At 43.7% G+C, this 23,114-nt stretch overlaps 3 non-coding genes across 3 annotated transcripts; 2 read left to right on the top strand and 1 right to left on the bottom strand.

Moving 5' to 3' along the window:
* The first annotated feature begins 1,548 nt into the window (after positions 1-1,548).
* On the top strand, positions 1,549-1,620 carry trnaq-cug (transfer RNA glutamine (anticodon CUG)). Its single transcript has one exon. It is a non-coding gene; the product is annotated as a tRNA-Gln (tRNA).
* Positions 1,621-13,531: 11,911 nt separating this feature from the next.
* trnap-ugg (transfer RNA proline (anticodon UGG)) lies at positions 13,532-13,603 on the top strand. Its single transcript has one exon. It is a non-coding gene; the product is annotated as a tRNA-Pro (tRNA).
* A 3,419-nt stretch (positions 13,604-17,022) lies between these two features.
* On the bottom strand, positions 17,023-17,095 carry trnar-ucg (transfer RNA arginine (anticodon UCG)). Its single transcript has one exon. It is a non-coding gene; the product is annotated as a tRNA-Arg (tRNA).
* Positions 17,096-23,114: the final 6,019 nt, after the last annotated feature.

The raw sequence follows: 23,114 nt of genomic DNA, 5'->3' as shown, positions 1-23,114 counted from the left end.
ATCTGTCACTTTGGAGTGGTAGTCCTGTGTGTTGAGCACCACTGTGCATCTTCCTTTGTCTGCTGATAAGATGGTGATGTCCCGGTCCTTTTGTAGTGCAATCAGGGCCTTCCTTTCATCGCTGGAGAGCTTGGATGGCGGTGCTTTAGCAGTGGAGAGTGTGGCTGTGACCTTCAAGCGGAGTTGCTCAGCTTCTGTGTCTGTCAGGTTGTTGTTCTTGATGGCTGACTCTGTGGCTGTGATGAGGTCCACCACTGGAATCTGCTCTGGTGAGATGGCAAAGTTGAGTCCTTTGGCCAACACGTCTTTTTCCGGCTGGCTCAGTTGTCTGTCTGAAAGGTTCTTTACCCATTTGTCCTGGGTGTCCTGCTGTGGCAGTGAGTGGTCTTCCCTCCTCCATGTGTGAAGGTTAGCTGCATTTTTAACAGAGAAAACAGTTTTCAATTTATGGAATTTGCGTTTTTGTCGTTCCTTACCCCTGGTGTGCTGTGCCGTCTGGACTTTTTCAGTCAGTTTGATGACTTCATCCATGACTTCGCTGGGTAGGAGGGTGGCAAGCTGTGATCTTGTCTGCTCCGTGGTGACCATGAGGGTGTCTATGGTGAAGTTGATCTGTCTGATCCTTTCGTTGAGGAGTTGGTTCTGGGCTTTCTGCAGGATGGTGTCTGCTCTGTGGCCCTTGACAGTGGATCCGAGACGTAGGCTGTTCGGGGTTAACTTTTCCTGTCTGCATCTCAGGCTGAAGCGTAGGTGGTTCCTGTAGTCTGCCAGTTTCCTAGAGGTCTTTTCATGTTCCCTCACCAATCGTAGGGTGTCCTTCCCAAAGTGATTGGCAACATGTTGATGAAGATTCTCAGTCAGGGATCAGCTGTTAGCCCTCAGGGACACAGCGGTGCTGCACAGCAAGAGACCCGACGTTCCCCGAGACATAAGGAGGAGAAGACGACGGGGAACCTGTGCCGGAGCTGCGCATCATTCCAGGAAATGTTATAAACCTGTACTCCCCTTGGTCATCACTGGGAATGTTTGATCTCTCACTAATAAGATGGACGAGCTGACGGCGCTGACCCAGCACCAGAGGGAATATCGTCAGTGTAGCATGCTGTTGTTTACTGAAATGGTGCTAACACTGGACTCTAACGTTGCGCTAAATGGATTTCAGTTGGCGAGGACAGACAGGACAGTGGAGTGCGGTCAGAGGAAAGGAGGGGGGCTGGTATTGTTTGTTAATGATAGATGGTGTAATCCTGGACACATCACTGTCAAAGAACAGATCTGCAGTAAGGACATTGAGCTGTTAGCCGTTAGCATGAGCACTGATTGATTAAGGATCTACTGTCGTGCTGTGTGAGACCGCAGAGGACACTTCTGTCTTCATTTGAAGCTGGTAGGTACAAACTGCACCACTGCTAGCAGGAGCTCCTTTGTTCTACACCTGGACATCAGCTCACTCATTTTAACAACTGACAGACTCCATTTCTGGAAAGACAGACCATCTGGACAAGACAGGTCTCTGGTTCTCTTCCAGGCAAGTTTACTCACAGAGGAGGTTCCATGGTGTAATGGTTAGCACTCTGGACTCTGAATCCAGCGATCTGAGTTCAAATCTCAGTGGAACCTTTTGTTTCAACAGTTATCCTGGTGTCCTTTCTACACAGTTAAGTCTATGGAGAAGTCCACAGTCTGTTCATTGGTCCAGCTGTAGTCATTAATGGACTGAAGGCCATGAAGGAGGCTGTGGTGCTGAATCCTGCTGCTTGTGCTGGATGATCCAGTTATAACATGGAATCCTCTGCTGTCCATGCTGGTATGTCCTGCTAGTACTCATTATTCAGGAAACAAGAACAAGTATTAGGGAGTGCTCTTAAGTGCTCTCTAAGCAAAATAAAATAGCTTTGTTTCTATGGTGACCCCACAGGCTGCAGCAAAACACCACTACAGGTGCTGGTCATATAATTAGAATATCATCAGAAGGTTGATTTATTTCAGTAATTCTATTCAAAAACTGAAAGCTGTATAATGCAAACATTCATTCCACACAGACTGAAATATTTCAAGTGTTTATTTATTTTAATTTTGATGGTTATAACGGACAACCAATGAAAACCCACATTCAGTATCTCAGCTGGATGGATGAGTATGGATGGATAATGTAGTGGACTTCCACCCAGCAGATCAAGTCCCAGAGGTTACAGCATCATTTATAAGCTGAGTTTCCCCTCAGGGAAGCTGCTGTTTACAGAGAGGACATATGATGACAAGTACCAGTCAAAAGTCACTCAGTGGTTTGTCTTTGTTTTTATGACTTTCTACATTGTAGATTCATCCTGAAGACATCAGAGCTATGAAGGAACACATGTGTAATGATGCAGTGAACACAAAGTGTTAAACCAAGCAGAATATGTTTGATGTTTGACATTCTTCCAAGCAGCCAGCTTTTTGCTTTGATGACATCTTCACACACTCTTTGCATTCTCTCAATCTGAACTGAACCACCAATGCTGTGCAATGCTGACATCTAGTGGTGGAATCGCAGGTTACAGAATCAGAAATTACTTTTTTTTAGGGGAAATTCTTGTTTGTTACAGACAGTAGTTTGATAGAGATGGGCCGGAATGACTTCCTGTCTTCTCACCTGCTCTGTGGTGAAGGTGATCGGTGGAGGTGGGGAACCAGTAACTCCCAGGTGATGACTGTCAGCCGAGGGGTCTGAGGACGAGGTGCGAGCAGGGCCATCTGGATGAGCTGTGGGAGAAGAGAGGGCAGGTGACGTGGCTGGTCGTTGTCGCTCAGCTGCTGAAGAGTCGTTAGCAGGGTGAACTGGGGTCACTAAAAAAACTGATACAGCTCATTGGCCCTTTCCACACTGCCATTAACTCCACCCCTGCTGCTCCACCTGTAACCAGTGATGGTCCTCATGCCACTCCACACCTCTCTTGTGTTGTTTTGCTGAAGTTTCCACTCCAGCTTCCTCCTGTACTTCTCCTTGGCCTCCCTGATTTTTATTCTCAGGTCCTTCTGTGTAGCTCGCACCTCCTGCCTGTCGCCCTCTTTGAATGCCTTCTTTTTTCTATTCAAAATGGCTTTAATGTCCTTAGTCACCCTTGGCTTGTTGTTGGGGTAACAATTCACTGTCCTAACTGGAACAACACTGTCCACACAGAAGTTTATGTATCCAGTCATGCACTCTGTGATCTCATCAATGTCCTGGCTGTGGGGTTCACAGAGTGCCTGCCAGTCAGTCACTTCAAAGCAGTCCTGAAGTGTTGAAGCATCCTCATTCCAAAATCAATCCATCCTCCACATAAAGTCAAAAGTTCTAAATGTGAGTCATTAAATGAGAGGTTCCAGCAGAAACATCCAAACATCTGAAGAGAAGCTGAGAAGCCTGAGATACAGGGGCTGCAAGCTGTGCTTCAACTGTTCCTGTTTAGACAATAAGAACAGATCATCATCTTCATCACCCTCAATAAGAACTGATCATCATCTTCATCACCCTCAATAAGAACAGATCATCATCTTCATCACCCTCATCACCTCTCACCAACCTCCCTTCATCTGCTTGGAGCCGCAGCCAGGCGGTGCCAGATCGTTCATATGGTGGCATATTAGTCATTCATTTATTGCCACATGTTTTCATTGAATGTTACATGTATTGATTTAATTTCTGCTTTGTGGGTCAAATAAAGGTTTCCTCCATTTTAATTCATATTGATTCAGTTCACGCTGTGTTTATGTCTCCCTGTAGCTGACAGCAGCAACAACAGGGCTCAGTCTGTTTAACCACTGGATGTAGTGAAGTTTGTAGTTATCCAGAGAAGGACTGTGTATTTTATGATTTGTATCTTAAAAGGAGATTTGCATATTAGGGATGAAATAAATACAGCGTGAAATATAAATAAATAAATTGCAAATTTCCCTTTCGGGGCTCCATAAATGTTAATCCTAAAAAAGGAACATCCAGTGTGGACTTGCATACACAGTGAACATAAACTGCTATAATAACAACTTTAAAAACAATCAGACTAATTCCACTGTGATCCTTAGCAGCATTATCCGTAATAAGATTGTCAGTGAAGAAAACAAATATAAACACACACACACTCTTCTCCCAGCTCTTATAAAGACATCCGTCATGGAAGCAGAGTCCTACCGGAGCTCCAGAGAGACACAAACAGCAGCAGCACTCTGTGACCCATGTCCACTCTGTGTGTCCTCCAAACAGTCTTCCTCAGGTCTTTATCAGGACAGCAGTCAGGTCCAGCCCTCTGGGGGGTTCTGCTCTCAAAGGTGATCTGGAATGACAGCTGACAGCAGAGAGAGGAAAGCTTTAAATGTACTGCTACAACCTGATTGGCTGCATGAGCAGCGAGGCAGCGCCTGATTGGTGGAGGAGCTGACTAGAGAGCGTGTCAGTGCATCAGTCATGTGACTTATCAGCTCTGCTCTTTCTGCCTTTTCCTCTGAATCTTTTCATCTCATCAGTGTTCCGCCCTCATACGTCCTGCATCAACATGAAGCTGCTGTTTATTCATGCATTTCTAACACACAGAACAGCCACCTGCTGGTGATCAGCTGCATGTACCAGAAGCAGACAGAGATTTCTGATATGATGTTAAAGGTGTCACAGAGGAGGATCCGACTGTCTGACATCTGATTCTTTTCTTGACGTGAGCTGTTTTTCTCTTCCAGGCCTGCACACTAGCTCTGTGGAGGCCTGCCTCTCTCTCCTACTCACCTCCACCTGCTTTAAACACCCCATGACACACAGACACACACAACCTGTGGCTGCATCACTCCCAGTGAGGGGGCATGAGTGAGGTTGCTTCTAGGGAGGCTGAGGGTCTCTTGATCTGCACCAAGCTGAAGTCGTTGTTTGTATAGATCAGGAGGAGGACTTTGTGAATGTCTGTTATCCAAGTCAGCTATTTGTCTTTCCAGCTCCATTTGTTTTCATTTAGAATCTCTTTTCTTTTTAGCCACAAAAGATATTACCTGGCCTCTCAAGTATGCCTTAAGGGCTTCCCAAACAGTCAAAACAGAAACATCTGGTGTCATATTAATATCTAAATATAAGGAAATTTGATCTGAAAGAAAACGCACAAATTCTTCATCCGATAATAAGAGAGAGTTAAACCTCCAGATTCGGGTGGGAGTCCTGGTATCAGTGATATTCAATTTGAGTAGAAGAGGGGCATGATCAGAAACTACTATAGGTTGATATTCACATGAAAGAATATCTGAAGAAAAAATAGTCAATTCTACTGTACGTTTGATGAGCATGGGAGAAAAAAAGAATATTTCCTGTCCTGTGGATGAAAAAAACACCAGATGTCTGAGATACCATAGTTTGAAAGAAATGTCTCTAGACAAGAGGCAGATTTTGATATGGGATAACCAGGCCTAACCGATGACCGATCCATCCCTGGGTCCAGACACAGATTCAAATCTCCCCCCAGAATGAGCAGGTGTGAATTTAAACAAGGGATCAATTTAATGATGCGGGAGAAAAACTGTGGGTCATCAAAATTTGGAGCATATATATATATTAGCTAAAATAACTTTGAGATTAAAGAGTTTGCCAGTCACAATAACATAACGGCCATTTGAGTCGGCTAGTGTTGTAGAAGGCATGAAAGAAACATCCTTATGTATCAATATTGCAACACCCCGAGCTTTCCCTTGAAAGTTTGAGTGAAATAGCTGACCCACCCACCCACATTTAAGACGAGCATTATCCAAACTCCTGAGATGTGTTTCTTGGATAAAAGCAATTCCTGCACCCAAATGTTTCAGATGAGTAAGAGCCTATTTCCTCTTAACAGGATGGTTAAAATCATAAAAAAATAAGTCTGTCAAATATAAAGTTCTAGGACAGAAATAGTAAGCCCAAATTAAATCTGTCTTCAGCCCTGAAGGTCAGCAATGACGAGCCTCTGACCTGCCAGGAGCAGATCTTGTCAGGATCTTCAAGGGTGTTGATGAGATTGTCCCAATCAGTGTGTGGAACACTCATCTGTTGGAAACAGTGAAGCCACTCATCGACCATGGCTGACCTGTACTCTCGCTGAAATGAAATAAAATACAAAGAAATGCTGCTGTGGCCATCACAAATATATTCAATTATGCAGGCACATGGACAGAGACAAAGGCATACATTGAAATATGCACATATACTGTAGAGAAACATTTTCAATATGCCACACTAAGGTACAACAAACTTACAGTAAAGGGTCCCAGGTATACTATGTATCCAGCAGATAGAAGCATATCACCTGCTACATTATTGGCCATGTTATCCAAATGTTGGACTGTTTCCTCCCAACGCACTTTTTTATCTGCCAGACTACCTATAAGCTGCAGATCATCATGATGGAAAAATTAAATAATTGTATGACTTGTATAAAGTTATTGTGTAGAGTATTTAGAGTAGATATTTGTACCCTAACTGCTATTAGGTACCAGGATGAGATGCCAGGGAGGTCCTCAGGGCACGTGGAGGTCACACACACTACTGATCCTCATTTTGACATTGACAATTTCCACTCAAGTTGGATCAGCCTGTGATGTGATTTTCCACTTTTATTTTGTGTATGGTTCCAAATCCAGATCTCCACAGATGAATAATTTTGATTTACATTGATCATTTTTATGTTAATTTGTTGTCAACATATTCTACTTGAATGAAGATTTTCACCTGGAATATTTCATTCATTAAGATCTAAATCTTCTTAAATCTTAAATGTACCATTTTGACACAAAAGGGTACATTTAAGTACCATGGGAATCAGTTTGGAACCTGTGATGGTAAATCATCAGCAGTTGTACCTTAGGGAACAAAAATGGACCTCAGTTGTACCCTTTTTTCTGACAGTGTACAGGCAGACCAGAAACCCTCTCACCAAGGAAATCAAGGTGGCAAAAAGGGTTAGGAAAAAGGGAATACTCAGAAGAGTTGAAAAACAGCTTTTCTGCTAACGACCATGCATCAGTGTGGAGATCACAAACCACAGGAGGCGACCTCCCCCACTGCTGGCGACCTCAAGACTTTCTACTGCAGGTTTGAGAGGGACCACTTCACACCCCTAACCTGTACCACAATGACCCCACTCGGCAGCACCCCATCAGGGACCACCATCCCATCACAACCACCAACACAACGAACCCACTCTGCAGCATCTCCATCATAATGACCACCAGAACGACTCCACTCAGCAGCAGCAACCCCAACAGCCCCACAGCCATCAGTGCCTCCTCAGTGGTTTCTATGGTAACCAAACAGAATCCCATTTAAAAGGTTACAATTCCACCACTGTTTCTTCGGTGACCAATGAAAATACAAAACCATAATTCATTCACTGAAGTGAGAACAGGAAGGCCTTTCTGTGATCTGAATTTTATCTGAATCACAGTGAAATGATGATCCTGGAAACTAAACAAACAGCCAAAATAAAGTGTCCAGAGAAAGTCCAACATAATAATCCAAAATACAGGCTGCTATGTCAAAAACATTCTCACATGATATGTTCAGCAAAACACTGCAAAAAGATCAGCAAGAACAAAGAACAGAGGGCCAAAAGGAACAAACTCAGCAGAGGCTGCAGGAGGACTTCTCTGGCCTCCAGAGCTCAGCTCTGGTCCTCTGGTTCCAGCCTTGGTCCTCCACTCACTGTGATCCTTTGTTGTACCAGGTGTAAGATTAAGATTAAGAATAAGAAACCTTTATTAGTCCCACAATGGGGAAATTGCATTTTTGCAACGGCATACAGACAGCAAGGGATAAGTTAAGAGAAAGATATATACATCATAAAATAGACTACCAATAAAAAGATATATACATTATAAACAGTTTACATATTAACAGTTATTGCACAGGTGAGTGGAGGTAGAAGTGGTTTATAAACTGTACATAGTGCAACTAAATAAATAACAGTAAAATAAAAGCACACTGTGGTGTGTGAGTATTGCACCTATCAGAAGTGTTTATTATAGAGTCTGACAGCAGCAGGAAGGAAAGACCTTTTGTATCTCTTCTTCACACACCGAGGGTGGAGCAGTCTGCCACTGAAGCTGCTCTGCAGGGCTGACAGGGTGTCCTGCAGGGGGTGGACTCATTGTCTAGCATTGATGTCAGTTTTGCCAGGACCCTCCTGTGTAGTTTTGGTGGCTACACATGTGTTCAGAAACTGTTCTGTTGTAGCAGCTGAGCTTTACTCCAATCCACCGTCACCACAAACACTTCCCCCTCTCTGTTCTTCTTCTTCCTCTGCCTCTTCTTCTTCTTCTGTGGTGTTTTCTGGCAGCTGACATCCACACAGTGACATTTCTGCCTCCTCCTGTCTTCAGTCAGACTGTTTCTCTCACAGTCTGTAGAGAGAAGCTGACATTGTTGCACTGATTAACCTCAACCACACACACCTGTGTGAGCCGCACCATCATTCTAACAGTTCCATTGTTACACTGAGTGACAGCAAAGCAGTGAGCCCCCTGCTGGTGATCAGCTGCATGTACCAGATGCAGACAGAGATTTCTGATATGATGTTAAAGGTGTCACAGAGGAGGATCCGACTGTCTGACCTCTGATTCTTCTGTCAGCATCAGACACATCACAGTTTGATCAGTTTTCAGATCACACACAGCAGCATCAGTAACACTGAGCAGACATTACACACTCCATCAAACACACACACACACTGCTCACTTATAACAGGGATAATAAGTAAAGTTCTTTACAATAAATTCACATTCACATTTTATTATCACTTCACACATGGCACAGTATATATGGCAGAGAGTTAAAGGTGGAATATGTAGTCAGAGTTAATACCAAATATTGACACTAGGTGGCAGCACTTCAGCCTCCATCCACTGCTGCACTACCAGCACCACTCTCAGTGCTTTTTGTTTCCATTGACTGTACAACATGATTCAATCCATGTTATTTATATGACAAACTATGTGTAGTGTTTCTATGTGTGTAGCTGACATGTTGCTCAGCTTCCATTGGACACATATACTAGATGGAAGCTGCAGCAGGATTGGCTGATGACTGATCACAGGTGTGAACAATCAGCCGGTGACGAGTGGAGCAGGAGCAGCTGCCCATGCTGCAGAGACACAAACAGCAGCAGCACTCTGTGACCCATGTCCACTCTGTGTGTCCTCCAGACAGTCTTAAGATTAAGATTAAGAAACCTTTATTAGTCCCACAATGGGTAAATTGCATTTTTGCAACAGCAGGTACAGACAGCAAAGGATAAGTTAAGAAAAATCTTCTTGTACAGGTGATCTGTACAGCATGTCCAGTCCAGCTTGCTGGATTGGGCCAGAGCCGTCTGTACTTCCTGCAAAGACTGGGAGCCTTCAACATCTGCAGGAAACTCCTGTGTCTCCTCTGTGGTCGGCATGAAGCTGGACTCCCTGGTGACAGTGGCAGAGAGGAGAACACTAAGAAAACTCCTGGCTATTGTGGACGATGCCAGTCATCCTCTGCACACTGTCATCAGTGCTCAGAGGAGCCAGAACAGTCACAGGCTGCTCCTCCCCAAGAGCAGGACCAACAGACTCAGAAGCTGTGTCCCAATTCAGGGTCTGCATCCTCCTGAGTGCGCATTTTAAGGCCGCTTACGTCACAACGCTGCGCAGAGGCTGTCCCAATTCGCCAAAAGTCGAAGGGTCCTTAAAATGCATCCTCCAAATGCATCCTCCTTTTGCCTGAATTCGGAGGATGCATCGCTACCATCCTTCGTGGCCTCACATATCCCAAGATGCTTTGCGGGCTTATTTTTTTTCCCCAACAATGGCGGGCAATGCAAGCAGCAGCAGCGTCAGCGGCGCTGAATACACATTTAAATGTAAGTAACACGCTTTTTGCTTAAGGCTAGGATTTCAGGGGGTCTTTTTTTATCATCATAGCATAGCATAGCATTTCGAAAAATGTAAGTTTTATTTTAAAAACATGACGTGAATAACGCTAACACCGGAATGTGATGCGTTGTAAGCTAACCTGTTGATACGATCGCTCACGTAACATGAAAAGCCGTCACTTTCCAATGTGTTGGATGTTAACTTATACCGTATGTAACTGTGCTGATAATCGTGTACCTCACATCAGGGCTGTGTCTCAGGTAAATTTGTTCTCATACGTTAGTTAACTGTTCACTCCTCTTACAATTATAACGATGTGTTGTGAGCCCAGTTAATACTGTAAACGTTTTGATTCAATAGTTAATACAATATCATTTAATATAGTATAAAGCGTAGTTAACCTGAGGAGCAATATTATCGTTATTATATGATTTCGCCTGTTGACATTCCAAAAAAATATGCTTTACATGTAATTCTGTTGTAGGGAGCAAGGAACAGACAGAGGAGCTAATTAAACTCGGGGGTGAAAACGACCACCTTTTTACCGGGGCCAAAAATACGGCCACAGTCGGCTGGAGGTAACGGTTGAGGCTGTATTCACTAAGCATATTGCATTTGTATGTAAAAGTTACGTAAATTAACCCAAATCATGTACAAAGACCAAAGTATAAATGTAATATTCGGATCACATTAAATTATGCCACTTTTTGTGAATCTGTGGAAAAGAAGAAGAAAACGATTTCTTAATTCTTAATTGTAATTCAATTTTATATAATTACCTAAAAGGTATTCACCATTAAACAATAGGCAATAATTCTCTTGTGTAGTGACATACCTGAGGCACAAAGGTGTGGTGCACCTCCAGCGCTTGAAGGAAGATGGCTCGCCACCTCGTCTTCATCATTCCAAAGGCACGCTCTATGATGGAGCGTGCCCTGGAATGACGGCTGTTAAAGCGCTGGGCTGCCACACCTTGTACCGGCTGCTTGTAGGGAGTGATGAGGGGGAGTGGATGCTGGAGACATGGGTACCCGCCGTCTGCCAAGATGAAGTGCCCTGGAGGAGGGTAGATGCCACGCCTGTACAGTGGGCTGTGCCGGAGTACTCTGGAGTCGTGCACCGACCCCGGCCAGCCCACGTACGTGTCAATCAAGCGGCCCTGATGGTCACACACTGCCTGCAATAAAATGGAGGAAAACAGTTTCCTGTTGCGGTAGCAGTGACCATCAGGGCCGCTTGGAGGCTTGAGCCTCACATGGCAGCCGTCGATTGCTCCAGCAGCTTTGCAGAAAGCTCTGTGTCTCGCCAGCCCTGCAAACCCCTGGGTTACTGCCGCCAGGTCTTCTGCGGTCTTGGGGAGGTAGATGACCTTGTGGCAGATAGCCACCACCTCCTCAGTAACCCGATGGACGATGCAGTGAACAGTGGAGCGAGGCATCCCGAACACCCTTGCCACCACTCTGCAGGATGTCCCACTCGCCAGCCAGAAGAGGAAAACCAAGGTCTCTATTGTGGCACCCCATCCGTGTATTCTTTCCTGGTGTAGAAGCTCCAGCAGCACCGCCAGGGACTCTCTGCTCAGCCGAAAGTCTTGGGTGGTGTCATGATCATTGAAAAAGGTTTGAAGAACAGGAACCTGTACATTTATGCGGCAGTACATCGGTCTTGTCTGGATGGAGACATGAGGGTAAGAACATGAGGATTAAACTATAGCAATTGAATTATAGCTGATACAGTTCTAGTCTGTCACTCAAAACGAGTGAGTTGTAATAAAAATTAATCCCCCATACAATTGACACTAGAAGAGAACCTATCATCTGAGACCAGAATGTTTTTTTGTACCAGGCTGTAAACATGTTCATTTCTGCTGTGAAGTTGGACATTTTAACATGGGAGTCTATGGGAAATAACACGCGTGAATTACAAGTTTTGACATGTGTCGTAAACATTCCAACTTAAGACTAGTGGTTAAGACCTTCAAAACTCTTGCTTTGGCATGTTTGTAGAGAAGATTGAAGCAAGGTGTCTGGACTTGTAGAGTTTTCTTGAAGACGTTTCTCTGCTCCTCCAAGCAGCTTCATCAGTTCTAACTGTTTGGTGGGAAACATAGTTTATATGTGGTTACAGACCTATGTGGGTGGGTCTGGGTAAAACTCACAAACAATAGCACTAAATGTTTCCATAGTTACCTGTGATGATCTGGCTGACTGGGCCAGGTGTGTCTAATGACTGGCTAACGACTATGAGACTGCCGGCGGGGGACTGGTTGACAGCCCTTTGTTCTTACTGTGAGTATGTGCAGACTTCCTGGGAATGGATGGAATCACTGCATTGTATGTGGTAGAAAGATGGTGTCTGAGGCCACCACCTCTGTTAAGGGAAGGTTTTTCCAGCTTAACATAGATGTTTCCTTGACTCCTCTTTCAAACCACCTTTCCTCTCTGTCTAAAATGTGAACATTGTTGTCCTCAAAGGAGTGTCCTTTCTCTTTGAGGTGGAGGTGAACAGCTGAGTCTTGTCCTGAGGAGGTGGCTCTCCTGTGCTGAGCCATTCTTCTGTGGAGTGGTTGTTTAGTTTCTCCAATGTACAGATCAGAGCATTTCTCACTGCATTGGACTGCATATATCACATTGCTGTGTTTCTCCCTGGGAGTTTCATCCTTTGGCTGTACCAGTTTCTGTCTCAGGGTTGTCCTCCAGTGGAGACCACAACCTTAACACAGCGCCTTGGACGAAAAGCAGATTTGCAGAATGAAAGGCAGCATTTCAGAATGAAAAGCATTCCAGAATGAAATTCAAAATTCCAGAATGAAAGGCAGAAATCCAGAATAAGTGGCAGCATTCCAGAATAGACATCAGTATTCCGGAATGATAGGCAGAATTTCCGAATAACACTCTGTATAGTGCAACAGAAGTCAGCAAGACATCATTCTGGAATGAAAAGCATCCCAGAATGGAAGAAAGCATTCCCAAATGAAAGGCAGAAATCTAGAATGACAGCATCCTGGAATAGACATCCATCCACCCACTCCATAATGATAGGCAGGATTCCAGAATGGTAGACAAAATTCTGGGATTAAACCCCTAACCCGACAGCGGCCTGTGATGTCATGGAAGTGTGTGTTCCAAAATGGAAGGCAACATTCCAGGACAAAAGTCAGCATAACAGAATGAAAAGCAGATTTGCGGAATAAAAGACACCATTCCAGAATGAAAAGCATTCCCTAATGAAAGTCAAAATTTTGGAATGAAATGCAGAAATCCAGAATAACAGTCAAGTTAGTCAATAGGGCCGGTTAGCTCAATCCCCGTACGGCCAATCTGTGTTTTCATTGTTGAAGCATGGACATGCCTGTTTCACTTACTGTGTGCTGGTTGGTACATTGGACTCAAGGATTGGTTTTTGAAGACACTCCTCCAAGTGGTGTCTTCAGTTCTGCTACTATTCTGGTTGGGAATCTGAGTTTTATGTGTTCAGGATCTCTGTGGGTGGATCTTGAAGGAACTCAGACTTTTAATCTGAGGGCCCAGGATTCAAGTCCCTGTTCAACACATTCCGAACCAGAAATCTTTGTACATATCTTTACCAATGTCAAGCTAAGAAAAACATGTGCTTTGTGTTGTTCTTGCAACGACTGAAACATGAAAAAAAAGAGGTCACATGTGGCTTGTTGGTCTAGGGGTATGATTCTCGCTTTGGGTGCAAGAGATCCCGGGTTCAAATCCCGGACGAGCCCTCTTCTTTCAGCTTCAGTAGATTGAAGGTCTGTCTTATGTTTACATTTATAGCAATTATCTTTAACCCAAACAAGTTCATATTCCAACTTAGACCCTGTAAACAGCAGTCTGCTCAAACTCCTAGAAGCAATCTACAACTGATATTGTTTATTCAAGAGAAGAAGTCTTTGCACTGAGGACCTACGTTGGAATGCAGCACAACGTCCCGGGAGAGCTGAGGAAGAAGTACAGGGGCTGTAAGGCAGGAGTGAAAGTAAGATCTACCGGCTCATCCATCTTATTCAGTAGTGAGTTGACATTCCTTATTATTGCCGAGGGTATCACTGGCTTAAAATGTCTACGTGCAGCCTTTACTTTATTCAGGACATCAGCCTCTGTCCTACCCGTCATCTGCCTCTGCTTGAAACTACTGTTGGTAAGTTTTCTGTCTTCTATTCAATAAGTTTATTATCTTTATGTGAAACAATGTGCATGCCTTAAGATAAATGGACCTTGAGCTTAAGAAGAAATGTCAGTCATTGTTCACGTTGGGGTAGACAGGCTACAAGCAGCTAAGATTAGTTAGCATTCGTTGTAGCTAACGTCTATGGTTGCGTCATATAGCTGTCAGAGGTAAGTGGTGAACACGGTTAGTACTTGGAGTTTTCTACACAGGCACGTTGAATTCATCCTTAACACACTGAGAGCGCAGCTCGCCGCCAGCTAACGCAATCCAAAAGTGCTTGGCTTTACTTTTGTAGTGTAGCTGGCAGGCTAACGTTAGCCCAGAGCTAACGCTCTGTGTTAGCCTAAGCAGCACTTGTATGCAGGGGTACAGCCAGTGCTTAAGTGTAGTTAATGTGAAACAATACAGTCGTGATTTATTGAAGTGAAGCAGTCGGCATATTTTCGCGATATATTTTATTTTTTATATATTTTTTTGTCTGCTGGTGGGTGCCTGCTCCCCTGCGCATCAGGCTGGAACTGCGCTGTACGACACAGAGCAGGGGAGACCTGTAAACGTGCTGAAATGACTTTGTTTAGTAAAAGGAAAAGGTATAAATGTGTTCTATAGTAAGGGACCATTAAATGACTTCTGTTGTGATCTGGCGCTATAGATAAAAATAAAATACAAAGAACTCATTGGATGAACTCAGTTAAATTGTGGGAGACTTTTCCATCCAATAAATTTGGGTAGCCCCAACTCAATGTGATGTATTTGAGTTGGACCAACATGATTTTTCGATGTTGGTCCAACTCAACCTAAAAAATACCTATTAAATGATATTTGATTAAAACGAGTTGAGATTTTAGATTAAAGTTTTGGGTGGACCTCAGAGGATTTTTAGATTTGAAATTTCATTGTGAAATTTGGGAGTGGCTGCTGCAGCATAACACCTTTAACATATTTATTATATGCATACCTCTAATATATAATCTCATCTTATGCTCTTAATGACTGTAGATAATTATATACTTGGTAATCAATTACAGCATCTTTTTATTTGGTCAATGAGATCTGACTCTTTTCTGACTTACAGGATGCTGTATGTGGAAGTGTGCAGAGTGCAGTTTGGAACCAGGTACTTTTATGCATCTGCAGCTTATCATACACATACACCGCCTACATGCAGATGTACTTTAATACATGGATTATGCTACTACTAAATCACATTTTTACTTGTCCATGGTAATTAATGAATGTAAAATGAAAACTCACATTTCTTTATAGCTATTCAAGTCTGTGTGAGAGTAACTACAACTAACAATACTGTTTGTACTACTACTGTTTTTTTTTTTTTTTTTTTTTTTTAGATACTGTATTAATCCCCAGAGGGAAAGGTGAATGATGACTGAATGAAGCCGCTGCATTGAAGTTCATGGCCCAGCTGAACCACTTCTCAAAGAAGCTTCTGTAAGTTTCCCAGAACAAAGGAGGAACTTCAATATTAATGAAAGATTGACATGTTTATGTGATGCTCAGGATCAACATGAGTTGTGTGTTTGTGTTTTTCAACCCTATAGGAGGACAGCTGACACGTTCTGAAGACAGGAGCCCAGCGATGTGGGAGTTTCATCCAACTTAATTTGGTATATTGAAATGCAAAGGTTTATGTCCTGGAGGAATGTTATGCACCTTACTGTTTCTATTTCTGCTGCATTTATTGGATGGAAAAACTTGATTTAATTGAGTTCATCCAATGAGTATAGGTTAAACAAATGAGTGATATTTGTTCACAGTAAATATACAGCAACGCAGTGATTAATGTGATTAAAATTTTAATCATGTGACGGCACTAGTTCAAACGTTTGAGTTCAAAGAACCGATGACCTACCAGTGGATGTCATGGTCATGGTTTTCTGCAGAAAGTCTCGTTCGTTTTCTAACATGGCAACCTTCTCCTTTAGAGTTTAGATTTCTGTCAACACGCTCTTGTTCTGACTTTTGCAACCCTCACCTCTCATTAAAGCTGGCTTCCAATGATGTGTGTCTGGGTGCGTACACACTGCCCATAGTTACTGACGGAGCCACTGCGTCACACCCCAGCTGATACATGACCGCACCAGGTGACTGCTGCTATGACCTATGTTGGTTGTCAGCGTTCCTTCCATTCCATTACAGCAGCATGAAAACAAGGCCATAGGCATAACAATAGATAAAGTAGAAATAAAGACTATGTACAGAGCAACCATAAGATATGCAGATATACAGATGAGAAATGTACAGAGATGTATTATGTCCTGTTATGATATCATGAAAAACTCTTGAGTATTACACTGTAGGTGAGGATGTTATTGCACTAAGAGAAAAAACACTGTACTGTTTCCCCATCAGTGTCACTGTGTGTAAACATGGTGATAAAGTACAGAGGTTAGAGTACAGATGGACTGATGTTATACAGTCTGACCCCTGTCTGGACAAATGTCTGTGGCTGAAGGAGACACCCAAGGTCCCCACTGTCTCATGTTTTTATATTTGACTCATTTTCACAGCACTTCATTAGTTTGTTATCGTAATCAGCCACCATGTACAGGTGCATCTCCATAAATGAGAATATTGTGGAAAAGTTCAATATTATAAACTAATGATGTCACACTGTGATCAGATGATGAACTCAAAACACCTGCAAAGCAGACACAATCATGGGGAAGACTGCTGACTGGACAGATGTTGAATAAATAAAAAATAGTCAGCATGGTTATCCTCGGGAGCAATAATGGGAATATGACTCCCATCCATCACCCCTGCACACTGAGGGAACCCATCAAGACAGACAGTTATCAGGAGAGGAGGAGGAGGGTCTTAGGTTCTGAGGGCGACTCCAAACTGGCGTAGTAGTGTAGTAGTAGACCCACTAAAGGTTCTAGCAGTGGAAGTGAGTTGCAGATAAACCACAGATAGAGGTTGGTGAAGAAGTTTCATACCTGTATAAAACCGCAACCACGAAGGGACTCGAACCCTCAATCTTCTGATCCGAAGTCAGACGCCTTATCCATTAGGCCACGTGGTCTAGTGTGTTTGTCACATAAAGTTTTCTTGGCAGGTCCTGTACAAACTGTTGTCTCTTCAAATTAAATGTACTGAATGTCGATCTATAGGAGCCAACTACCAAAGTCTTCATGTGTGGAGACATTTACAGACAGCAAAGGATAAGTTAGGAAAGATATATACATGATTGTGACGGCCACAGGGCCTAGTGCTTGTTGTGTTTGTTCCACTCTGGTTGCAGGGTTCCATCAGGGTGGAGCTGTGTTGATTGCAGAGGCAGAACACCTGGCCAGTGTTCTGAACAAGCGGCAGCCTTCGGGGCTCAAAGTGGAAGCCCATGTGGAAGTGTCAAAACTTGTAATTCACGCTGCAACAGCTGGGGGTTGGCTCCAAAAGCGAGTAATTTCCCATAGACTCCCATGTTAAAATGGCCGATTTCACAGCAGAAACTTCTAGTGTCAATTGTAGGGGGGGTGAATTTTTTTACAACTCACTCGTTTCAATTGTATTCGGATTTAAAATTACGCATAATTATGGGCGTTGCCGCTTGAGTGACAGACAGTTGCCGTATCACAGCGTGAGTTTCCTGCTCCCACGATCGCCTGCCCCCCTAAACCCCGCTCGTGCCCCCCCCCTCTTTGTCCATATTTGAAAGTTTTGGCGGACGTGACGCTGTCAACATGGCGGCGGTCATCACGTCCCGGAACCTCCCACCGAGCCTCAAAACGGCTCTTCAGAAACAAACGGGTGACGTCACGGAGGCTCTGTCCATAGTTTTTACTGTCAATGGTTCTGAATGAAGTATTTAGCTCCACCTGATCCTGCACTGCAGTCTCTTCTCTTCTCCTGCATTCACCACCTGCCTCCTGTGTGCTCGGCCGTCTCAGTGTTCGTTTTGGTTGTTTTGTTTTGGTCAAATAAATGAATTGCTTTATTTAATTTAATAGCGTGTGTCCGACTATTGTTGTGATCAGAACGAGCGGGTCATAACACTGATAAAATAAATTCAGCTTCGATTCAGCTCAACGTCTGGATCTGGCCCAGATCTCTCCTGGTTGGAGGAGTGCTAGGAGGCTCCTGCAGCCCCCTTTATTTTGAACTTTTGTCCCCTCGCTGCGTGTGCCCCCCCCCCCCATTGCCTACACACGATTGATTTAAATTATTTTTGGGGATCTTCCTTCCCCCTTTGTTTCCTGTGCACCTAGCATCAGGGCCACCAGTGTGTTTACAAGCATGGACAATTGAAACACTGTTTATTATTGAACTGCAGTATGACTCCCAGAGCTGCTCCTACACTTCTGAGCCACTAGTCCAACTCAATACATCCAGATTTGTAGAGATCATATACATGCTACACAACTCAATGTGTGAGTAATCCAAGTATTCAGAATACGTTACTTAGACTGAGTAATGTTAAGTTGTAGGGCCTGTAATCTGTATTCAGTAACTGAATACTTTTTAAAAGTATTCTTCCCAACACTGTTAGTAACATACAACGCCAGCAGATGGGAAAAAACAGGCATTCACACCTGGCAGTCCCCAAACACAGTGGAAATGAAATATGAAGGAGACAGACACAAAATAATACACTGCAATGGAACTGAGAGGAGGAACTACAGCTGAGTGAGCATACGATATAGAAGCTAGGGTACCGTTTCACCACAAACCAATGTATATGTTCTGGGCAACAGCATTTATAAAATATGCCTATTGTATTATAATATGTGTGTGTGTAAGATGCATGTCACATTTTTGCTCCATTCCTTTTATTACAGCAGTAGCCCTTACAGGTGCATTATGAGGCACTTGTCTGTTGATGTTGGGAGGACTGTGAACATGAGAAATCAATCCAATCTCTCATACTATCCAGTATAATTTATGATGTTGAGTGACTGAACAAAGCAGCATCTCTGCAGGGATTAATGAGGTTTTTCTGAGTCTGCACAATATGCGATTATATGCGAATTCTGAATACAAGTTTGATAGAGCAGCATCTAATGAGCGTTTCTAAGAGACAGCACGGACAAATATTGTCTGTTGTTTGTTTGCCTGAACATGGACTAAATAAACCTGCCATGGGTGTGTGTGTCTGGGTGCACGTAGCCACTCCATCACACCCCAGCTGGTGGTTGTCAGCATTCCTCGTTAGTATAGTGGATAGTATCTCTGCCTGTCACGCGGAAGACCGGGGTTCGATTCCCTGACGGGGAGAAAGACTTTTACCACCAGATAGGATGATACTGACCCCAGAGGAACATGAAGTCATTGCAGCAGCATAACAATAGATAAAGTAAAAATAAAGATGATACAGAACAACCATAAGATATGCAGATATACATGTAAGTCTGTTCCGGTTGGCCAGCAGGTGGTGCAGAGGCACGGTTGGTTTGGTTGGAGTGACAGCTCACATGCTGCACTTTTCTTCAGTGACACCGTAGTTGCTGAGAGACGTTTGTGCAGGGCGCCATATTGCTTTCAGAAGTTTTCTTCCTCTGAAAGGTAAGCAAACACATGTTGCCAACAGCCAATTGAAAGGAGACACAACACAAAAACTAATCAAGTTTACTAACATGAATACAAACAACATATCTAAAATAACATCCCTGAAGCACATACACCCAACACTAACCAGGTCTAAATGCATTCACTAGTTAACTAGTGCAACGTTTTGCCTGAAATGAACTGAACTGGCTTTCCATACAACACTGTCATGAGGTCCACATTGTCCTGTAGTGGAATCCAGAGTCTGAGAGTGTATGACTGGCAGCAAATAACAATTTCACTTTGTAGATTAAAGCAACATGTGCTGACACCAGAATCAGTCCTGTCAGGTGATAGGCCACCTCCTCAGGACAACACTCAGCTGTTCACCTCCACCTCAAAGAGAAAGGACACTCCATTGAGGACAACAATGTTCACATTTTAGACAGGGAGGAAAGGTGGTTTGAAAGAGGAGTCAAGGAAGCATCTATGTTAAGCTGGAAAAACCTTCCCTTAACAGAGGTGGTGGCCTCAGACATCATCTTTCTACCACATACAATGCAGTGATTCCATCCATTCCCAGGAAGTTTACACATACTCACAGCCAGTGTTAATTTTGTTGACGAATCATTTTCGTCATAGTTTTCGTTAACGACCTTTTTTTGCTGATAAAAACGAGACGATAACTAAATAAAAACTAACGCACGGTGCCAAAAACGAAGACGAAATGGATTGACACTTTCGCCAACGAATAAAAACGAGACGAAATTATTGATGGAGACGAGATCCAATCAGAGCAAATTTTGTTTGTGGAAAGGGAGGGACGAATCAGGAGACGGCGGCAGAGAGCCAATCAGAAGTGCTCTCTCTGTGTAAGGACGTTGCGCCGCGATGCTGGAAGAAGGCGTCCTCATGCATGGTCACACAAAACAGGAGAACAGACACACAGACACGTTTAATTTCAAGACAATCAAGACGGTTTACAAACCGTGTGGAGCGACTATCAGCGGTAAAAACAATAAACCTGAAGCGACATTTGCAGACGAGTCATCTTAACTTCCGTTCAAAGATACACGTGACAAAATCTATAAATGAAGACACCGCTGCTGATGGTTTTACAGCATGCGACCTGTTTCTAAGCTGTCACTGAAGTGTTTTGCTGTAGTTATGGAGGATTCATGAAGAAGGTCATGACTGAACAGTGTATTCAGGGAGAGCAGCTCACTGTTCACTGCTGCTTTTGTGAAAAGGTCATAGCAATTAAATACAGAGATGTTTGTTTCAAATAACAAGTTAAAGCTGTGCCTGTTTTTATTGCACAATCAAACCTTAAATATTTCATGAAAAATATATATCATAGAATTTTAGTCGACTAAATCCACGGCAGATTTAGTCGACTAAAATTATTTGATATTTAGTCGACTAAAACTAGACTAAAACTTTAAAAATGTTGATGACTAAAACGTGACTAAAATCAAATGACATTTTAGTCACAAGACTAAAATAAAAACTAAATCCAAAATTGCTGCCAAAATTAACACTGCTCACAGCAAGAACAAAGGGCTGTCAACCAGTCCCCCTCCGGCAGTTTCATAGTCGTTAGCCAGTCGTTAGACACACCTGGCCCAGTCAGCCAGAACATCACAGGTAAGTATGGAAACATTTAGTGCTATTGTTTGTAAGTTTTTTTTTAAGTTTTACCCAGACCCACCCACATAGGTCTGTAACCACATATAAACCATGTTTCCCCACCAAACAGTTAGAACTGATGAAGCTGCTTGGATGAGCAGCGAAACGTCTTCTAGAAAACTCTACAAGTCCAGACGCCTTGCTTCAATCTTCTCTACGTATGATGACCTGGATGACTGAGAATCTTCATCAACATGCCCCAGGAGAAGGTTTCCGCTCGAAAACCAGCTGACGTGGTGACCATTGTCAAACAAGGGAATAAAGTGCCACTGTCCTTGCTGCAAGTGCCCATAAAAGTGAGGGGAAGGCAGCATTGTGCCATCATTGACACCAAGTACCTATTCTTTAGTGCGTCAAAGTCAGTGGTTGGAAATGACCCGGGAGGGAGAATATATTAAGGCATGCCAGAACCAGAACTTCGCATTGGCTGATGGGAAAACACATGGTGCTGTAGGACAGGTCCAACTAATATATGACTGGCATGGAATAATGTATCCTATGGAGACATATGTTATGGCTGACGACCACCTAGCCTTTCCTTTCATTCTGGGTTTAGATTTCATGAGTAAGACATCCACTATTCTCAATCTCGGGGACCATACATATGGGGTAAAGGGACCAGGGGGTTATACATTCCATCCTTTCCTGTCTCAACCTGGGGAATGTAATTTAAAATCCAGTGAACAATATTTTCAGGCCGGACTCTATGTGGCTGTACCCTCCCCTAGATCTGAGACCCAAACTCTCTCCTGTGAGGCAATAATGCCCTCCTCAACGCTCCCACCGGAGGTGGTGGAGCTGCTCCGAGCATGGCCTAGTGTGTGTACTGGGAAACTGGGTCGGACCACAGTGGAGAAACATAAAATCTTCACCTCAGATGAGGTCCCGGTGAGGTGTAAGGCATATAGAGTGTCACCGCATAAAAGGAAAATTATTGCTGAACATGTGGAAAAAATGTTGGCGGAAGGGGTACTTGAACCCTCTCAGTCTGCCTGGGGAGCACCAGTAGTCCTGGTCCCCAAACCTGACGGATCTCTAAGGTTTTGTGTGGACTATCGTCGGCTCAACGCTAAGACACCCCTTGATGCTTACCCCATGCCTCTCATCCATGACCTTTTGGAATCTATGCACGGGGCTACTGTCTTTAGCACCCTGGACTTGAAGTCTGGATACTGGCAGGTGGCCATGGAGGAAGATAGTAAGGTCAAAACAGCCGTCATCACTCCTGATGGCCTATTTCAGTTCACCGCCATGCCGTTTGGACTAAAGAACGCAGGAGCCACGTTTCAGAGGCTTATGGAAAAAGTTCTGGGTGAGCTGAGAGGGAAAATATGCTGCGTTTACATCGATGACGTCATTGTGTTCTCCCCGACTCCGGAGCAGCACCAAAAGGATTTAAATGATGTATTCAAAAAGATCCACCTGGCCAACCTGTCCCTCAACCTAAAGAAATGTCACTTTTTCCAAAAAGAACTGAAATTCCTCGGACATGTTGTGTCAGGAAAAGGAGTACAGGTTGATCCTGAAAAGACACTGGCAGTTACTGCCTATCCACCACCCACCAATGTCAAGTCCCTGCAATGCTTTCTGGGGATGGTTGGGTGGTACCACAAGTTTATTGACCATTTTGCAGACCTGGCAGCTCCACTGAACCGTCTGACTCGAAAAGGAGTAGAGTGGGTGTGGTCAAAAGAATGCCAAGAGAGTTTCGAGCATCTGAAGGAAGCCCTGATGAAGGCTCCTATCCTAACACAACCTGATTATACCATACCTTTCGAGGTACACACTGATGCTAGTGACGTGGGACTGGGGGCTGTACTCGTACAGATTACTGGAGGAAGTGAGCGGGTGATTGCTTTCGCTTCCAGAGT

The sequence above is a fragment of the Parambassis ranga genome, unplaced genomic scaffold (assembly GCF_900634625.1).
Source record: "Parambassis ranga unplaced genomic scaffold, fParRan2.1 scaffold_33_arrow_ctg1, whole genome shotgun sequence".
Taxonomy (NCBI): Eukaryota; Metazoa; Chordata; class Actinopteri; family Ambassidae; genus Parambassis; species Parambassis ranga.
Note: the sequence above shows the minus strand (reverse complement) of the source record. Positions and strands in the feature narration are given on the sequence as shown.